Source organism: Nycticebus coucang, chromosome 1, assembly GCF_027406575.1.
Source record: "Nycticebus coucang isolate mNycCou1 chromosome 1, mNycCou1.pri, whole genome shotgun sequence".
In the NCBI taxonomy this organism is placed as follows: Eukaryota; Metazoa; Chordata; class Mammalia; order Primates; family Lorisidae; genus Nycticebus; species Nycticebus coucang.
This window is the reverse complement of record NC_069780.1, coordinates 183825827-183843548: the sequence shown is the minus strand read 5'-3', so window position 1 is coordinate 183843548 and position 17722 is coordinate 183825827. Positions and strand designations below refer to the sequence as shown.

The 17722-nt window shown below is 43.8% G+C and overlaps 1 pseudogene; it reads left to right on the top strand.

The window, feature by feature from the left end:
* On the top strand, positions 1-5205 carry LOC128589835 (60S ribosomal protein L39-like; annotated as a pseudogene).
* Positions 5206-17722: the final 12517 nt, after the last annotated feature.

Here is a 17722-nt window from a genome sequence, read left to right as displayed (position 1 = left end):
GTGACGTTCTTTCTTACCACCAGAATCACTATTTCTTTTTTCTTACCATTCTTAGGTTCCCCATGGAAAAGATTGGACACAGTAGGGGGAGAGCTAAAAACGTGGAAGAGCCAGGAGGAAAGACAAGGTGTGTAAAGTTCCCAGATAAATAATTCTGAATGATTAAAAGGAACAAACACAGCGGTAGGTGCTACATGTCAGTTACACACCACAAGCCAGGCCTTGCTAAGTACTTGACCTGTTCACCTCATTCCTTCATCCACTGATTGTTCAAATTTTACTAACGTGTCCAGTAGCATTTTAGGTGCCAAGGAGACAGCAATAAGTGAAATAGAGTCCTTGCTCTCATAGAGCTTGCATTCTAGTAGGGACACAGGCAACAAACAAATACTATGGAATACATGCCAGGTAAAAGAGTGATAAGAAGGAAAATAAAATTTAGCACCGGTGGGGGGTGGGGGGCAGGAGTCCTGGGGAGGGAGGTCACTATTGGGTAGGTCTTGGGGTCTGTCACTTTGCAAGCCAAGGCAGCAGCCAAGCGCTGAGTCTGGCAAAGGCTTGGTAAGGGAGAGTGACAGGGGACTGGACCCAGGGGGTAGCTTAGGGTCCGAGTGAATTGGGAAGACCACATCAACTTTGAGGGAGTAGTTCTGCTGAGGCAAGATGATCACTTGAGCCCAAGGCTTTGAGGTTGCTGTGAGTTATGATGCCATGGCACTCTATCCAGGGTGACAAAGTGAGACTGTCTCAAAAAAAAAAAAAAAAAAAAGGAAAAGAAAAGAAAAAAGAAAGAAAAACAAAGTAAATTTAACAAAAAAAAAGTATGTTTCTGTTGAATAGCCTCAGTTAGCATTCCACAATGCATACATATATCAAAACACTATGCTGTATACCATAAATATATAATTTTTACTTGTCAATTAATAAGAAAACAAAAGTTAAGTTGCCAGGGCTCACACTTGGGTCTCTGCCCCTAGGGGCTCCCCGCTGCATGCCCAGGACTACCCAGGAGACACACATCTCCCTGCCTGCTCCCAGCTTGTACCTCCAGGAGCTTTGCACCTCACCTCCTAAGTAAACAGCCACAGTGTTTCAGGGAAGAAGCCTGGCTCTCCGTGTGGAGGATGAGGGATTATTGCAGAAGTTTCTGAGAAAAGATTCAAAATGGGGCCAGAGAGGGGGATAACGTGTAGAGCATTTAAAAGCAGCCAGCCTTGCCATTTATCTTCTGTTTTAGCTCATAATTGCGTTAAAAATTTCTTATTAGCATGGGGGAGAGGGGTGGCAAGAAAAAAAAGGCTGAAAATAAGAAGTTTTCATACCAAAATCTGTAGTGGAGGATTTGTAGGCTTTGCTGACAGATTGCAGGCTACAAAACAGATTTGTGGGTGAAATCTAAGCTTTTTGTGTTTGTTCCTTATCAGTTGCTGCAAAATATTGTGCATAAAAGGCATTTTCTTTCTTTTTTCTTTTTGAGGAGGAAAAGTAGCTAATAAACTGTCCTATTTTATAGATATTTATGCATGTGTATGTATTATTTTCTGACTGCGTGTTATTAAAATTTCCGAAAATTCGGAACATAGATTTTTCAGATCTGGGTTTCCCAATCTGAAGTCAAATGGATTTGCTGTAGGTTTTATAGGCCTTTGGTGCAGTTTTCAGGTGATAGTTATAAATGGAAAGATTCTTAATTTCCGTGTAAATTAGTTTCCTAGGACTTCCAAAACAAATTATCACAAACCGGGTGGCTGAAAACGGCGAGATTTTATTCTCCCACAGTTCTGGAGGCCCGAAGTCTGAAATCGAGGTGCATGCAGGGGCGTGCTCCCTCTGCAGGGTCTAGGAGAGCATCCTTCCTCGCGGCTGGTGGCTGCAGGAATTCTTTGGCTCAGGGCAGCATGAATCCCATCTCAGCCTGGGTCTTCCCACAGCTTCTCCCACATTCCTCTGTGTGTGGCATCCTTTTTTGCCTTTCTCTGATAAAGACACCCTGATTGGATTTGGTGTCCCCTCTAAATCCAGGATGATCTCATCTCCTAGAGTTATATCTGCAAACTCCCTTTTCCCAAATAAAGTCACATTCCCAAAATTCTGGGTCCTAGGATTTGGACATACATTTCAGGAGTACTCATATTTTAGGAACACATATTTATGGGTCACAATTCAATCCACTATGCACTGTTATGTCCACAAAGTGGAGGGAAGGAATTAGAGATTTAGGGTATAGTCTTCCCTCTGATGTGCATTTTCCTTTTTTTTTTGAGACAGTCTTACTTTGTCACCCTGGGAAAAGTATCGTGGTGTCATAACTCACAGTAACTTCAAACTCTTGGGCTCAAGTAATCTTCTTGACTCAGCCTCCCAAGTAGCTGGGACTATACACAACACCTGGCTAGTTTTTAGAGATGGTCTTGCTCTAGCTCAGGCTGCTCTTGAACTCCTGAATTCAAACAATCCACCTACCTCTGCCTCCAAAGTGCTAGGAATACAGGCATGAGCCATCGCGCCTAGCCTCTTTAATGTGCATTTTTTTCACATTTGCACAAAATGCAATACTCAAAAGAGTATAATGACCATGTACCAGTGGTCCAAAGAAACACTCTGTGAGCCTTCCTTGCGTGTCTGCAAGGCCACGGCCGAGCAGACAGAACGTGCTCTGGATCTGACACATGTGGGTGGAAACTTACTCTGCCAACTGCTGGCTGTGAGGCCTTGGAGATTTCCCTCCACCATTTCGCCAGTGAAGAGCCTCAATCTCTTCATTTGTGAATGATGAGTCATAATCCAGGCCTTGGAATGTCCCTGGGAAATAGGAGGTACAGGTGTAAAGCCCCTGCACCATGCCTGCGTGATTCTGCAAAGTCAGCATCCTTCTCTCTCAGTGATCAGCCAGGCGCTGTCTTCCTTTCTAGCTGGCATTCCATTTTAACCTCAGGAGCTCCCCAGCACTGGGCAGAGGCAGGAGGGATCCCTGGTTTGGCTTCTCACAGCCAAGGCTAGAGAGTCTGCTCCAGCCCTCTGTCCCCTGGATGATTCTAGCTCCCTCTCTCAGTCCTTCCTCTTTCACTGCCTTTGCCCATTGCCTGGACACCACAGTAGCTCTTCTCACCTCTTCCTGAGGACCCCCTGGTATCTGGTGTCAGCTACTCAATTTACCTTGATAAGGCGTCCAGCAGGCTGGTGAGGATACAAGGATGAGTGCCACAGTCCTTGGTCAGGGTGCATCTCTGAGCTAGATGACTAGGGGACCCAGAGCTGGCTTCTGGTGGCTGCGCACTACATGCGCCAGACAGTGGCAGGAGCGGTGCATCTGACACTTTAAGGAATTAAGGGTCTGGAGGTGAGAGCAATGGCTTGGTTTGGAAAAGAAAGGATCAGAGTGGACCCAGAGTGGCTTGGCAAATAAAGGATAGGCCACTCGACTTAACTAAGGAGCCCTGAACTGGAAGCTGAGGACAAGGTGTGATCACGGAATGTCACCTAATGTCTCAGAGCTCCAGTTTTCTCCTGTTTTTTTTTTTTTTTTTTAACAATCTCGCCAGGTGTGGTGGCGGCTAACACCTGTAATCCTAGCACTCTGGGAAATCCAGGCAGGTGGATTGCTTGAGCTTAGGAGTTCAAGACCAGCTTTAGCAACAGTGATACTCTGACTCTACTAAAATTAGAAAAACTAGCCAGGCATTGTGGTGGGTGCCTGTGGTACCAGCTATTTGGGAGGCAGAGACAAGAGGATCTCTTAAGCCCAACAGATTGAGGCTGTTGTGAGCTATGATGATACCATGGCCCTCTAACCAGGGCAACAGAGTAGGTCACAAAAAACCACCAACAATCCCCCTCCCACACACCCCCCTCCAGGAATTAATAGGTTATTCTGAAAAATAAATAAGACCATGGGCATAGAGGTGAGTCAATGTTATTAAACCCCATCATTCGTTTGTAAGTAACATCATAGGGCAATTATAAGGAAGGCACCTCTAGGGCAGAGAGCCAATCTCTTTGTCCATGACTACCATCCTTTAATACACACAGATGAGCAATAAATTCAATCAAATGAAGGTACAGTCAACCCAAGTCAGAACAAAGACTTGACATTCAGTCCCAAACTGTCTGTCATCTAGCTGTTGACTTTTTTCTCACTAAAAATTGGGCTAGGGCAATACTTCCAAACTCTAACACACTTACTGATCTCCTGGGGATCTTGTTAAAATGTAGGCTTTCACTGAAATTTTGCATGCCTAGCAAATTTTCTGGTGACACTGTTACCGCCAGAGCCACACTGTGAGTAGCAAGGAGCCAGGGAATGCCCAGGGACACAGTCACTCACACACTCTAGTTTCCTCCAAAGATCTAGGTTTAGGATTTTCTGAGAATAATCAGCTGCACTTTCTCTTGTCTTTTTTCTGAAAGCTCATCTTCTTCAGGTCAGAACCAATGAAGAAGAATTTGCTTAGAACGACCCAACTAGACTTTCTCTCGCTCTTCTCCATTGTGGTGAGTGTGAGTAGTCTCGTTTGTCGCCATGTCCTCTCATAAGACTTTCAGAATCAAGCGGTTTTTGGCCAAGAAACAAAAACAAAATCGTCCCATTCCCTAGTGGATTCGAATGAAAACCGGTAATAAAATCAGGTACAACTCGAAGAGGAGACACTGGAGAAGAACCAAGCTGGGTCTATAAGAAATTGCACATGAGACAGCATGCACTTATGCTGTATTACGGTCACTGTCATCATCTTACCATATCAAGCTGAAAATGTCATCAGTTGAACATTTGCCACACTTCATTGGGAAAATGAGTTTTCTCTTCATTTATGTGCTATTCCCTAATAAGTTGGTACAGTAATAAATATGTGAGACCTTGAAAAAAAAAAAAAAAAAGAATGACCCAACTAGAATGGAGGCAAGAAGACAAAACAAAATTACTACTTTAAGGAAAACCATTTCTTCAATCAATAAACCCAATGCCCTAGGATAACCAAATGGAGTTTAGTCCTTGAGACTTTAATCTGCACGTTATAGGTCTACCATCATAATGGTCTAATTCTCATCCAAAAGCCTAACTGATGATTTTTGCTTTCTTTTAATTGCATGTCCTGTAAGGTTTTGTTCAGACCCTACTGCCTTTGAGAGACCTCTCCCTGTTCTCTTTTCTTTTCCCGTCAATTCCCTTTGTAAAGCCCCTTGGTGCCACGATTTGCCTTGGTCCTAACCCTGATTTCCCTGTAAATGGCCATGGTTTTGTGTGTCTCCTTTGGATGGTGAATATTGGGGAATATTGCTGACAATATTCAGCAATTGGGGAACGTGATGACAACTCTTTGAAGGCAAAGATGGAGATTTTCAACCCTGTGTCTTAGACAGCATCTGGCATATTAATAGACACTCCAATGCTAGAAAGAGTTATTGGTAAAAATTACTGGTTTGTGGAGGCAAAGACCCTTTGGGAATCCCAATGACAACTCAGTGAATTTTTGCTCTCTTTCCATATTGTAGATGTGGCAATGGCAGCTTGGAGAGGTTAAGCAACTTGCCTAAGGTCACCCAATTGTCAAGTGCAGAAGCTGAGCCTTGGAAGCAGGTGTGTCCTTCCATAGTCTTAACTCTTCCTAGCTGTTTAGGAATGACAGAAGAATTAAATGAATTCAGTGAATTTTATGTTTACCATTACCTGCAAAAGGTAGGTGGCTAACCACAGCTTTGGTTGAAAGTGCTGATATCTAGAGCAACCATTTCCAAATATTGGTCTCCAGGCCAGAGCCACCTCAGGACCATGGATTCACCAGTCTTTGACATGAGGAAGATAAAAGCATAAAATTATATCTATTCAATAAGGTTAGGTGTGTTGGCTCACACCTGAAATCCTAGCACACTGGGAAGCTAAGGAGGATGGATTGCTTGAGCTCAGGAGTTCAAGACCAGCCTGAGCAAGAGCTAGACCCTGTCTCTACTAAAAATAGAAAAATTAGCTGGGTGTTGTGGCAGGTGTCTGTAGTCTCAGCTATTTGAGAGGCTGAGGCAAGAGGATCTCTTGAGCCCAAGTGATTGAGGTTGCTGTGAGCTATGACGATGCCGCAACACTCTACCCAGGGCACAGAGTGAGACTCTGTCCCAAAAACAAAAACAAACTATTCTACAAAGGAACTGTCTTAATTATGAGATCATTTCCATTGTTTTTCAAAGGTTACGTGACCTTCCTTTAATGAAATAATGATAGTATTCTTTAAAAACATTCTTACAAACTCTGGAAAAATAAATAAACCATACTGAGTTTAAATCCCATTTTTTAAAAGAGTTCTGTGAAATCCCAGGGCCTAGGAATGACTGCTTTAGAGAAAGTAAGAAGCAGGGCTGAGCCTCTGTCTGAGAGCAGAAAGATGGGCACTGTTAATGGGTCATTTAAGTGAAGACTACACTACATAAAAATTCCTGCTCATATATATTCCCCTTTTTTAGAGGTCAAAGACTGAAAATAAAAATTATTCCGAGATGAAAAATGAAAGGAAAACAGAATTCAGGCTCTGTGTGGGCAACAGCAGCCTTTATTTCCACTCGGTGAGGGCAGTTGAGTTCGAGAAAGGAATCAGCACGTGGGTAATGGTGGATGGGAGTTTTATAGGTCAGAAGGGTGGGAGTTTGGCCCATTCACCTTTTTGTGGTGGGACATCCACGGGAAAGGGTAGGAGGTTGGCAGATCTGACAGAAGGGCAGGGGTTGATCCATTTGGGCGGGTCCACTCTATTTGGGTGGGGTTCCTATATTTTCACTCTGTCACTTTTCACCTTGCCTAGCTTACTCTGAGCAGCCCTAGAAAATAAGACCCCAAAAGGTACACACTTTTTGATTTGAACAAAATGGTTGAAGGCTTTCTCTTTTAAAAAGTTTTGTTCAAATGGGTAACCTCGAGGGTGCCCTGGCTGGGAAGAGGACCCTGCCTTTCTTCCACTAGTTGATTGTTAGGTGAGGGTTTGTTCTCTTGGTCAAAGATGGTGTTTCTTGCTGTGTCCTTGCATGGTGAGAGGAGTGAACAACTCCCGGCAGGCCATTTTTATAAGGGCACTAATCCCAGTTATGAGGGTGGAGCCCTCATAACATAATGACCTCCCAAAGACCTCACTTCCTAATCCTGTCACTTTGGGGATTAGGTTTTTTTTTTTTGCTGTTTTTTGCCAGGGCTGGGTTTGAACCAATCTCCTCTGGCATATGGGGAGGTGCCCTACTCCTTTGAGCCACAGGTGTCACTGGGGATTAGGTTTTAATATGTGAATTTTGGTGGGACACAGACATTCATAGTATAGCACACAGACAGCTCAATTTTCTTGGAGTAGATAGAAAACTTTTGCTTGGACTTTATATATGTCTAGAGGCTTTGAGCAAGGTAAACAGAATTTCTGGGTAGGGAGATGGGTACGAAGTGGCAGGTGGAGGGCAAGGGACTTCAGGTGCAAGGACAGTGCCAGAGAAAGTCTTACGCAATGGGGATGCCCAGAGTCATGTTGAGCAGGTGCAGAGAGATAAGTGATAAAGGATGACAGAAGATGGTAAAAGCCGTATTTTATCTGTTGGTCTATCTCCAGACAACAATCCAAACCAAAATAAACACAAAAACTAAATAAGAAAACTCCCACAATGGCCTCAGAAATGAGCCAGCTTTCTCGAAGTGGCAGATCAGTTGGTGAAGTTCTCATAGTTCCTCTATTTCAGGAAGAGTAGAGTCACACAGATGTCTTCGTCACTGTGTTCATATCATTGTCTGATGATTACGATGACTGACATGATAAATACAGGTAATCATAGTCATTTCCTTATCCACATTTCATAACACTGAGCCTTACACAATAGAATTGATCAGGTACCCACGACTACAAAGAGAGTATCCTTGTACAACGCGGTACATCACAAGACAGAACGTGGTTGTACTCGGACTACGACCCTTGAAGGAGCTGGGTACATGGCTGGCCTCACCCTTATTGCCCTCTGGGTGAGTCATGAATTACGGCACCCTATATACTCTGATACATTTTCTAGCTAGCAATATTCCCCATTATGAGAGTATAACTACCATTTATTGCTAAATAGCCCCAAAGTTTTTTTGTTTTAAAGTCACCTTTATAAGGTCCTAAGCTTTATAGCAACAGCAGAAAGACTGAATGTGATTACAGTAACTCAAACTGACCATATAATGGATTTATGATGTCTTCTGTATAATGGCTTCTTGGTGAGCCATATCGTGTTGAAATTAGCAACAGTCGAGTATCAGATCTGGTGGCATCTATACATTTTTCAATAATTACAGGGAGACAGGGGCTTTTGGCTGGCAAAGGAAAGAATGGTCCAGGAATATTTTTTCACTATGAGAAGAGATGTGACCAGAAAATTGAGCTGACGTTGATATTAATGTTTTATTTTATTTTATTTATTTATTATTATCATTATTATTATTGTTTGTTGCAGTTTGGCCAGGGCTGGGTTCTAACCTGCCACCCTCGGTATATGGGGCCGGTGCCCTATCCACTCAGCCACAGGCACTGCCCCAATATTAATGTTTTTATTGATTTGTCAGGGAAGGTGGGATTGAAGTATTTGTTGTTTGAATAAGCGTGGATCTCTCAGTTTAAAATACCACGCGAATACCCTCAGTGTCTGTCTCCCTGGAAAGCACATGAGATTTGGCAACGTGATGACAAGTTAGATGAAGCCACTGTTCAGAGGATACTTGAAATCAATAGAGGATATAAAACACATGTGTGCTTAAGTCTAGTAAAAAGTAGGAAATGATGAAGGGCTGGAGCAAGATGCAGAGGCAATGAGAAGGGAGAGCTTTCTTTCAGCTGAAACAGGGAGCGAAGCTTTGTGGAACACACACGTCTGTGTTGGTTTGGGGGATCGGGTCCAGGAAGATGACCTAAAAGCATTCAGTATCTTAGCAATTAAGATTAGGGCATTTTGAGGCTTGCCGCCTGTGGCTCAAGCTGCTAAGGCACCAGCCACATACACCAGAGCTGGCCAGTTCAAATCCAGCCGGGGCCCGCCAAACAACAATGACAGCTGCAACCAAATAGCCGGGCGTTGTGGTGGGCGCCTGTAGTCCCAGCTACTTGGGAGGCGGAGGCAGGAGAATCGCTTGAGCCCAGGAGTTGGAGGTTGCTGTGAGCTGTGATGCCACAGCACTCTACCCAGGGCGACAGCTTGAGGCTCTGTCTCAAAAAAAAAAAAAAAAAGATTCGGGCATTTTGAGATGTGGGGAAGCGCATTTCTGTGAGTTGAAGCAGCATGAGTATGCAAACTTTTTTGGTGGAGCATTCTGAGGTGGTTGGAATAGAGAGTTGCTTATGATCTGCAGCAGGAAGTTAGGCTGGAAGACAGGGTGGGCTTAGATTGTGGGCAGCTTTGAAAACTACAGAGTTTGACTTTTATTCCGTATCTGACTGCTGCAGGTAGACACTGTTGTTTGTGCACCTAGCAGGTATTATTTGTTTTTTTGTTGTTGTTGCAGTTTGGCCGGGGCTGGGTTCGAACCCGCCACCCTCGGTGTATGGGGCTGGCACCCTACTCACTAAGCCACAGGTGCTGCTCCGTATTATTCCTTTTTACTTTGCCAGCAGGGCCACAGTGATCATGAACTTTGCATGTGATAGGCTGTCAGGGTTTATAAAATTGCTTTGTAAGCATTTGGCTGGAGGAATGAGGGAGGAGCTGATAAGTTCTTTATATGGATGGCTCTGCACACAGGATAGGGCGGGTAGGTAGGAGGGGGGAAGACTTAAGACCGCCTGAAAGTGAAAATGAGGGCCATGAAGAGTTGTGCCAAACGGACACACCTGCGAACTTTCCAGAATAAGTGCACATACATATAAAGTAATTTTACAAAATACTGAAAAGTCAATAACATCTTGCCTGCAGTGGGATGATAACACATTTATTTTGATTTGCTCCTTTCTTTTATTTTTTATTATTTATTTATTTATTTATTTATTTTGAGGCAGAGTCTCACTATATTGTTCTTGGTAGAGTGCTGTGGTGTCACAGCTCACTGTGGCGTCACAGCTCACAGCAATCTCAAACTCTTGGGCTTAAGTGATTCTCTTGCCTCAGTCTCCCAACTAGTTGGGACCACAGGCGCCTGCTACAATGCCCAGCTATTTTTTTGTTGCAGTTGTCGTTGTTGTTTAGCTGCCAGCCTTGGTACACGTGGCTGGTGCCCTAACCACTGTGCTATGGACACCAAGGCATGATTTTCTTCTTTCTAATGGACAGCTGAACTCCACCTGAGAGTTAAGCATTGCAAGGTGGCTTCTTGTTCCCTCATCATGGTTTCTGTTGCAAGGAAAGTACCAGCCGGAAGACTCACCACCTGCTTCCACCTGTCCTGTCAGCAGGCCCGTCCACCAACAGTATCAGTAATTATATTAAATGCAAATGGACTGTAGCAGGTTGAACTGGGTCTCCCCTCAAATACGTTCCAGACCTAACTCCCTGTACCTGCGAATATGACTTTATTTGGAAATAGGGCTTTTGAGGTCCTACTGGAACATGGTAGCCCCTAAATCCAATTACTACTGTCCTTAGAAGAAGGAGGGAGTTTAGGTATGGGTGACAGCCTTGTGATGAGAGGCAGAGACTCATGTTACTCTGCCCCACCCCAAGGAGCACCATGGATTGCCATGACTGCTCAAATGCAGAGAGGGGCCTGGGAGGGAGGGCTCTTCCCTGGAGCCTTTCAAAAGAGTGTGGCCCCAGTTAAACCTTATTTGGGGGCTTTTAATACCCAGAGCTTTGGGAGAATAAATTCCGCTTGTTGTTAAGTCCCTGAGTTTTGCTATGGTAGCTCTAGGAAACTAACAAGCGGACCAAACGGGACAATTAAAAGACCAAGATTATCATACGGGAGGAGAACAACATAAATGCTCTCTGTAAGAACATACTTTAAATAAAACGATGCAGATACATCGGAGGAAGAGAATAGAGAGCAGTACACACAGCAGCACCAGCCATGCTATTGTGGCGATATTGGTGCCAGACTATAGAGACTTTCAGGAAAGGCCTACCAGAGAAAGCAGGGACATTTCTTACAGTAAAATAAGCCATTCAGGGAAACCCTAACAATCCTAAAGCACAGACAGCTGGTAACATAGCTTTCAACTATATGAAGCAAAAACTAGCATGCCTAAAAAGAGAAATAAGCAAACCACTTCATAGGTATAGATGTTCATGACAGACCTCTTTCAAAAGAAAGAAAAGAGTCCAACAAACTCAGCACACACAAAGAAAGCTGAGCAACTGAATTTACCAGGCTGATCTTACTGACAAACAGAGCAGTGAACTCGGCAATTGCAGAAGAATCACTTCACCCCTTGGCAGGTGGAGATCCATGGCACAAAGTGTCTTCCCAAGTGTCGGCAGGTTTTCAATTTTTTATTAGGAAGATTCCTCATCAGATTAGTTACATGGACTTTCTATAAAAGTAGAGTGGGGGGGGGGGAGTGGGCAGCGCCTGCGGCTCAGTGGGTAAGGTGCCAGCCCTGTATACCGAGGGTGGCAGGTTCGAACCCGGCCCCAGCCAAACTGCAACAACAAAAAAAAATTAGCTGGGCGTTGGGCAGAGCCTGTGGCTCAAAGGAGTAGGGCACTGGCCCCATATGCCGGAGGTGGTGGGTTCAAACCCAGCCCCGGCCAAAAACTGCAAAAAAAAATAAAATAAAATAAATAATAGCCGGGCATTGTGGCGGGTGCCTGTGGTCCCAGCTACTAGGAAGGAGGCTGGGGCAAGAGAATCGCCTAAACCCAGGAGTTGGAGGTTGCTGTGAGCTGTGATGCCATAGCACTCTACCAAGGCAATAAAGTGAGACTCTGTCTCTTAAAAAAAAAAAAAATAGAGCGGGGATATGGTGCAATTTTCCCTCTTCATTTCCTATTCTCTACTGCTTTGGTGGTAGAACTAGGGCCAGAGGGGGAGGACAGAGACCACGATACTTAGGATATGAATGGCTCAAGAAATATGTAAATTATGTATGATAAGACAAGAATCATAAATATAAACATTTATTTGGGGAAGGTGGAGGAGGGAGGTGGTTAAGGGGCCACAGCAGAATTAGCATAGGAGCCAGTGTGGTCGGTAGCTAAGGAGGGGAGTCAGAGTCCAGATTCAGGACAGCTGGGCTTCTCCCCGTCGCGGCAGAGGAGAGGTGAGGCTGTGAAAGGGAATGAGATAAGGAGTGGGTCGGTGAAAAATCATGAGGCAGCAGGGGGTTAAGCATGCGGACTTTGGAATCACACTATCTGGGTTTGAGTCCAGCACTCTTCCTGCTAGCTGCGTGACCTTGAATAAGTTATTTAACCTCTCTGTGCCTCATTCCTCCTCCTAATAAGTGGGAGTAACAATAGTACTAAGCCCTAAGGTTATTGGGAGGATGAGTTAATAAGGTATTTGTGTTAGGCACAGCTCTCCAGATGTTTTCTACCTCTGGGAGGAGGCACAGCAGGGGACCTGCTCTAGCTGTAGATAGACTCTAGCAACTGAAATGCAAAGGTGCAGGTCAGGTCAGAGGGTGCATGGTCAGTGGTACCATTTTCATAGCCTCAGAGGGAGCCCCGAGGCAGGTGGCCTGGGGACAATGAGCAGGAAACGCACCAGGGGACTAGAAGCATCCATTTCACCAGACTTAGCAGTGTCCTTCCTCATCTTCTCTCCAGTTTATACTGTTGGTGTTTTAAAATAATGACATTTTCGCCCTGATTATGAAGACCCAGAGTAATTGCAGCATTGTTTGTAATAGCTAAAAATTGCAAATAACCTAAATGACTATTGACAAGGGAATGGGTAGGTTAATTATGGTGTATTTGTTTGACGACTACTCTACAGCAGTTAAAATTAATGAATTGGTTTAACACCCTCTCAAGAATCTAATGTTTAGTGAAAAAAGTAAGTCAGAGTGTGGCAAAATTTATGTAAATTTTTGTAAATTTATGGAAAAGCAACATTACATGATGTTTATGAAAGCATGAGCTTATAGAACAGTATGCAAACACAGACGAAAGCCATGATGAATATTCAGGAAGAGAAGAATCTGGGACTAGGAGCATCTGTAACATTCTAGTCCTTTGTTAATATCTGAGGCAAAACCAGCAGTTAATGTTGGATAGAGGAGCCATTACTTTTCTGCATTTGCTCCCATTTTTTATTTAAAAGAACTTGTGATGCCCATTGTAGAAAATTTAGGAACAAAAAAAGTATAAAAAACCAAGTAACTAGCACTTGGATAGAATCACTACCATCGTTTTTTTCCTGATGTGATGGTTGTGTAGATGTACGTTTGAAATTGTACTGAATATACGGCTTTGTGCAATGCCTTTTAAACTGAATGTGTATTATGTTTTCCTATGTTGTTAATATTCTTTAAACTCATGATTATCAGGGGTTGTACAGTAATTCATTTTTCTGCACATACTAAAATTCATTCTACCCTTTGTTCATAGGTGGATATGTAAGCTGTGCCCAAATTTATGTCCCTATAAAATAGTGAGGGTAGGAACATTGTACATTTCTGATTATTTCCTTAAGATACATTTCTAGGAATAGACTTATAGGTTCAAAATGTATGGGCATTATTAAGGCTATTGGTAAACATCACCAAATAATAGAGGTCCTCAAACTTTTTAAATAGGGGGCCAGTTCACTGTCCCTCAGACTGTTGGAGGGCTGGACTATCGTTTAAAAAAAAAGACTATGAAGAAATTCCTATGCGCACTGCACATATCTTATTTTGAAGTAACAAAACAAAACGGGAACAAATACAATCACACCGCCTCATGTGGCCCGCGGGCCATAGTTTGAGGACCCCCGAAACAATGTACACTCCCATCAGTAGTGTATGAGATACTTGCTGATTTTAAGGTCCTCAAATTTGATATTGGGACTCCTAAATTCATCCCACTTCTGTTGCAAATTTGTTTTTCCTGGTCTTCTGTGCCTATTTGCTTTTGGATTTCCTCTGGTGGTAGTTCAAACCTCAGGAAGGGAGTGGCTTCTGGCTGGAGGACAGGCTTGGTGGGCGATTTCCCTCATATTTGCTCCTGTGGGAATCTCAGAGCCAACCCCCTCCTTTGCTGAATTCAGTCACTTCCAGTCATTAGGTTGAAGGCCTGTCTTGTTACTGCTCACCACCTCCTACACTGTGGCTCAGGCACATACTACTGTCCTCCTTCCTAGAGGAAGGCCAACCAGTTATTTTGTAGTTGTTGCTGTCTTGTGTCAATAGGAAGCTACAGACAGTACGCTCAGCAAAAACACAGACTCACCCCAAGTGGCTATTCCTTTGGTAAAGTGAGAATCTGTCTCTACAGGAAAAAAAAAAAAAAAAAAAGATAATCCATTTTGTTTCTAGTCCTTATCTTAAACATTGCTATTGTTGTTAAATTTTAAGCCTTTTTTAATTTTGTGAAAGCAAAAGTGGAAACCTAATAAACACGTGTATATGGAAAAATAAAAAAATAAGTAAATAAAAATGATAATCCAGTGAATTCCTTCCAAATGGGAGCATCGCTCTGAATCTGAAACTGATTCTGGTTAAGAGCCTATTGATGTCCTGGTGAGATTGCTCATGCCCATAATCCTAGCACTTTGGGAGGCTAAGGTGAGAGGATTGGTTGAGGCCAGGAGTTCTAGACCAGTCTGAGCAAGAGCAAGACTGTGTCCCTACAAAACCCAGAAAATCAGCTGTGTGTCATGGCAGGCAGCTGTAGTCCCAGCTACTTGGGAGGCTGAGCAAAAAGATTGCTTGAGGCCTAGGAATTAGAGATTGTAGTGAGCTATGATGATATGATTGCGTTTTAGCCCAGGTGACAGAGTGAGACCCTATCTCAAAGAAAAAAAAAAGCAAAAAAAAAAAAGAAAGAGGTGTTGAATATTACCCGGTTCAGTAAAAGAACTAGTGGTTTAGTCCTGGACTATTAATTTACATGTAACATGTATTTGTTACTGCCCACATATTTACTTCTAGGGTATTTTTCAACGTAAGACCCATCTATTTTGATAGAGTATTTCATCTGTGATACTATTATTCACAGTGTCACCATAAGATTTTTCATCCAGTTGACATGTTAAGGTAAAATAGTAGCTGCCTGTTTTTTTGTGTGTGTGTGTTTTTTTTTTTTTTGAAGCAGGGTCTCAGTTGTTGCCCTCAGTAGAGTGCAGTGGCGTCACAGCTCACATCAACCTCAAAGTCTTGGACTCAAGTGATCCTGTTGTCTGAGCCTCCTGAGTAGATAGGACTATAGGCACCCACCAGGATGCCTGGCTTTTTAGAGATGGGGGTCTCACTTTTGCTCAGGCTGGTCTCCAACTTCTGAGCTCAAGCAATCCACCTGCCTGGCCTCCCGGAGTGCTAAGATTAGCTGCCTCTTACTGCTTCTGGGATGAATAGCTGGCGCCTCGCTGGCTGTGAGCCCTGAGCCTATCTGCTTTCTTTTCATGCCTCTCCATCCATCTTCTTCCTAGGCCTTAAACACAGCATGTTTCTCCTGGCCTCAGGGCCTTTGCACTGCTATTTTCTCTGCCTAGAATAGTCTGCTTCCTCTTGGAAATTGCTCCTGACCACCAGATCACACCCCAGCAACCTCTGTTGCCCAGTCTTCCTGGAATCCTTCAGATGAACTCAAAAATCCTGTCTTTAGGAAAGACTGCCCCATGCCTCAGACTGTGTCTGGACTCTGGTTTATATTATCATAGTGTCTTGTGGTTTTGTTTGTGATGCTTTGTAGTTAGTAATTCTATGTTTGTTTGTGTCATCGGGGGCAAATGTCTATCCCTCCCAGTGGTCTGTGAGCTTTACTTGGACAACTTTTTCTTAAGAGCATAAGCCTGCAGCTTCCAGTACAATGCTGGCCAGATAGGTGCTGAGCTGACACTTGTTATATGAATAAATGGAGACTGAGCTGTAGTGCAATGGCTGATATACTGGCACGCAATTTCTTTGAAAGGGGAGCAATTATTTCTCACACCATGGAAGAGTAGAGGGTTTGAGAAGTGAGTGATGCGACCTAGTTACTTTTGCTTCAGTCTCATTTTAAAATGAGGATAATATCTTCACTTTTCCTTCATCTTAAGATGCCACTGGTTTTATGACGATCACTACTTCGTGATGTTTGGAAAACTCCCAAAGGATACACCCTTCCCCCCCAAGAAAAAAAATTCACCAGAGCTCCCCCATTAAACATAAATTTCGATTACAGAATACACTTACTTTCCAAGCCTATTAACATGAAAAAAAAAAAAAAAGAAAAGAAACATCTTAGAATTTGGACAAAATGAGCTATTACTTGGCACAAAGGGTAACTGTAAACGTTAAAACAGATGAGCAACACATGTTAATTATTTTGCTAAGTGCCTGATACTCCTTAAGAATTTATTGCTATTAATACTGTCATTTTGCTTTGAATGGGTTAACTTTTAGCCTGTGGGTCGTATATCTCCCATGAGCATAAAGGGCTTATGTCTTCTACCTCTTTCTAAACTTAGTCCCCCACTCCTGGCCCCCTAGTATTTGGGAAGATAGAGGGAATACGTGGGAGCTGTCAATGGTGTGGATTAACGAGGGATTCCTGCTCTGAAGACCAAAGCTGTTTTGGACCCGGCTTCCTGTATGGAAAGGATGTGGGGAAAGAAGACGGAAAGGGGGGCTCTGGCCTTCTTCAGACAGTCTGCACTCAGCATCTGGCTCCTTAGCTAAACCCTGGGAGAAGAAAAGCCCCCTGTGTGGTGGGCCTGGGCTCTCTGCTGTGGTCAGGATGTTATTGTTGTCTTTTCTGTGTTTTCACGGAATAACCTCGGAGCATGTTTATTCTTGGAGGTCTCTGCTGGCCTTTTGAGTCCCCCTGCCATGACCTGGCTCAGGTCTTCACTGCTTCTCACTTGCCCCACCCAGTCGCCTCCCAAAGAGTCCCCACCTTGCCTTCCAAAGAATCCCCACCAGGCTCCAGACTTCCCTCCCTGCAGCTGTCCCGATCTGATCTAATCCAATTTCAAACCAAGCTACTGCCCCTGGGGTCATCCAGCTAAATCACTGGATGCGCTTAGCTCTCCTCCCCTCTGGACTCCGGCAGAGGGCAGCTGGGTGCAAAGCCACAGACAGTGTTAGTCTTACGAACACACAAAAGTCAGTTCCCTGAGTCGTTCTGGTATTTGAAGCTTTGCCTTCTGTAGTTGGGTCCTGTTCCAACTACCTCGCCCTCCCTCTGCCCAGTCCTGTTTTTTTCCCCACTTTATGCCTGGCCTCAGGGGTCTGTAGTCAAGGCTTAGTCACCTCTGATTTCTGGAAAATCTCCCCCTTGCTTGCCTTCCTCAGCTTGCCCGACTGGCCCTCCCCACAGCACTGGGACTCTGTCGCCCTATTTTGGAATGTGGTCAGACACACACAATGCTGGGCTGCCTTCCAGATTATCAACTCCTTGAAAGCAGGGGCTCTACCTTATTTATATCTTTATACAGATATACTATATAGCTTTTGCTTATGGCATGCATATGAGTAACTGGCCTTTTGGTGATGGAAACATTAAAAGGAACTTATGTGACAGGGCTTTAAGTTAGGCACTTAAAGCTAGTACCAAGGTATTTATTATTTGTCCTATAAATTAAATCTGTGAAAGAAAAAGGTGTCGCTGGAGCATATTCTTCTTAGTAAAGTATCTCAAGAATGGAAGAAAAAGTACCCAATGTACTCAGCCCTACTTG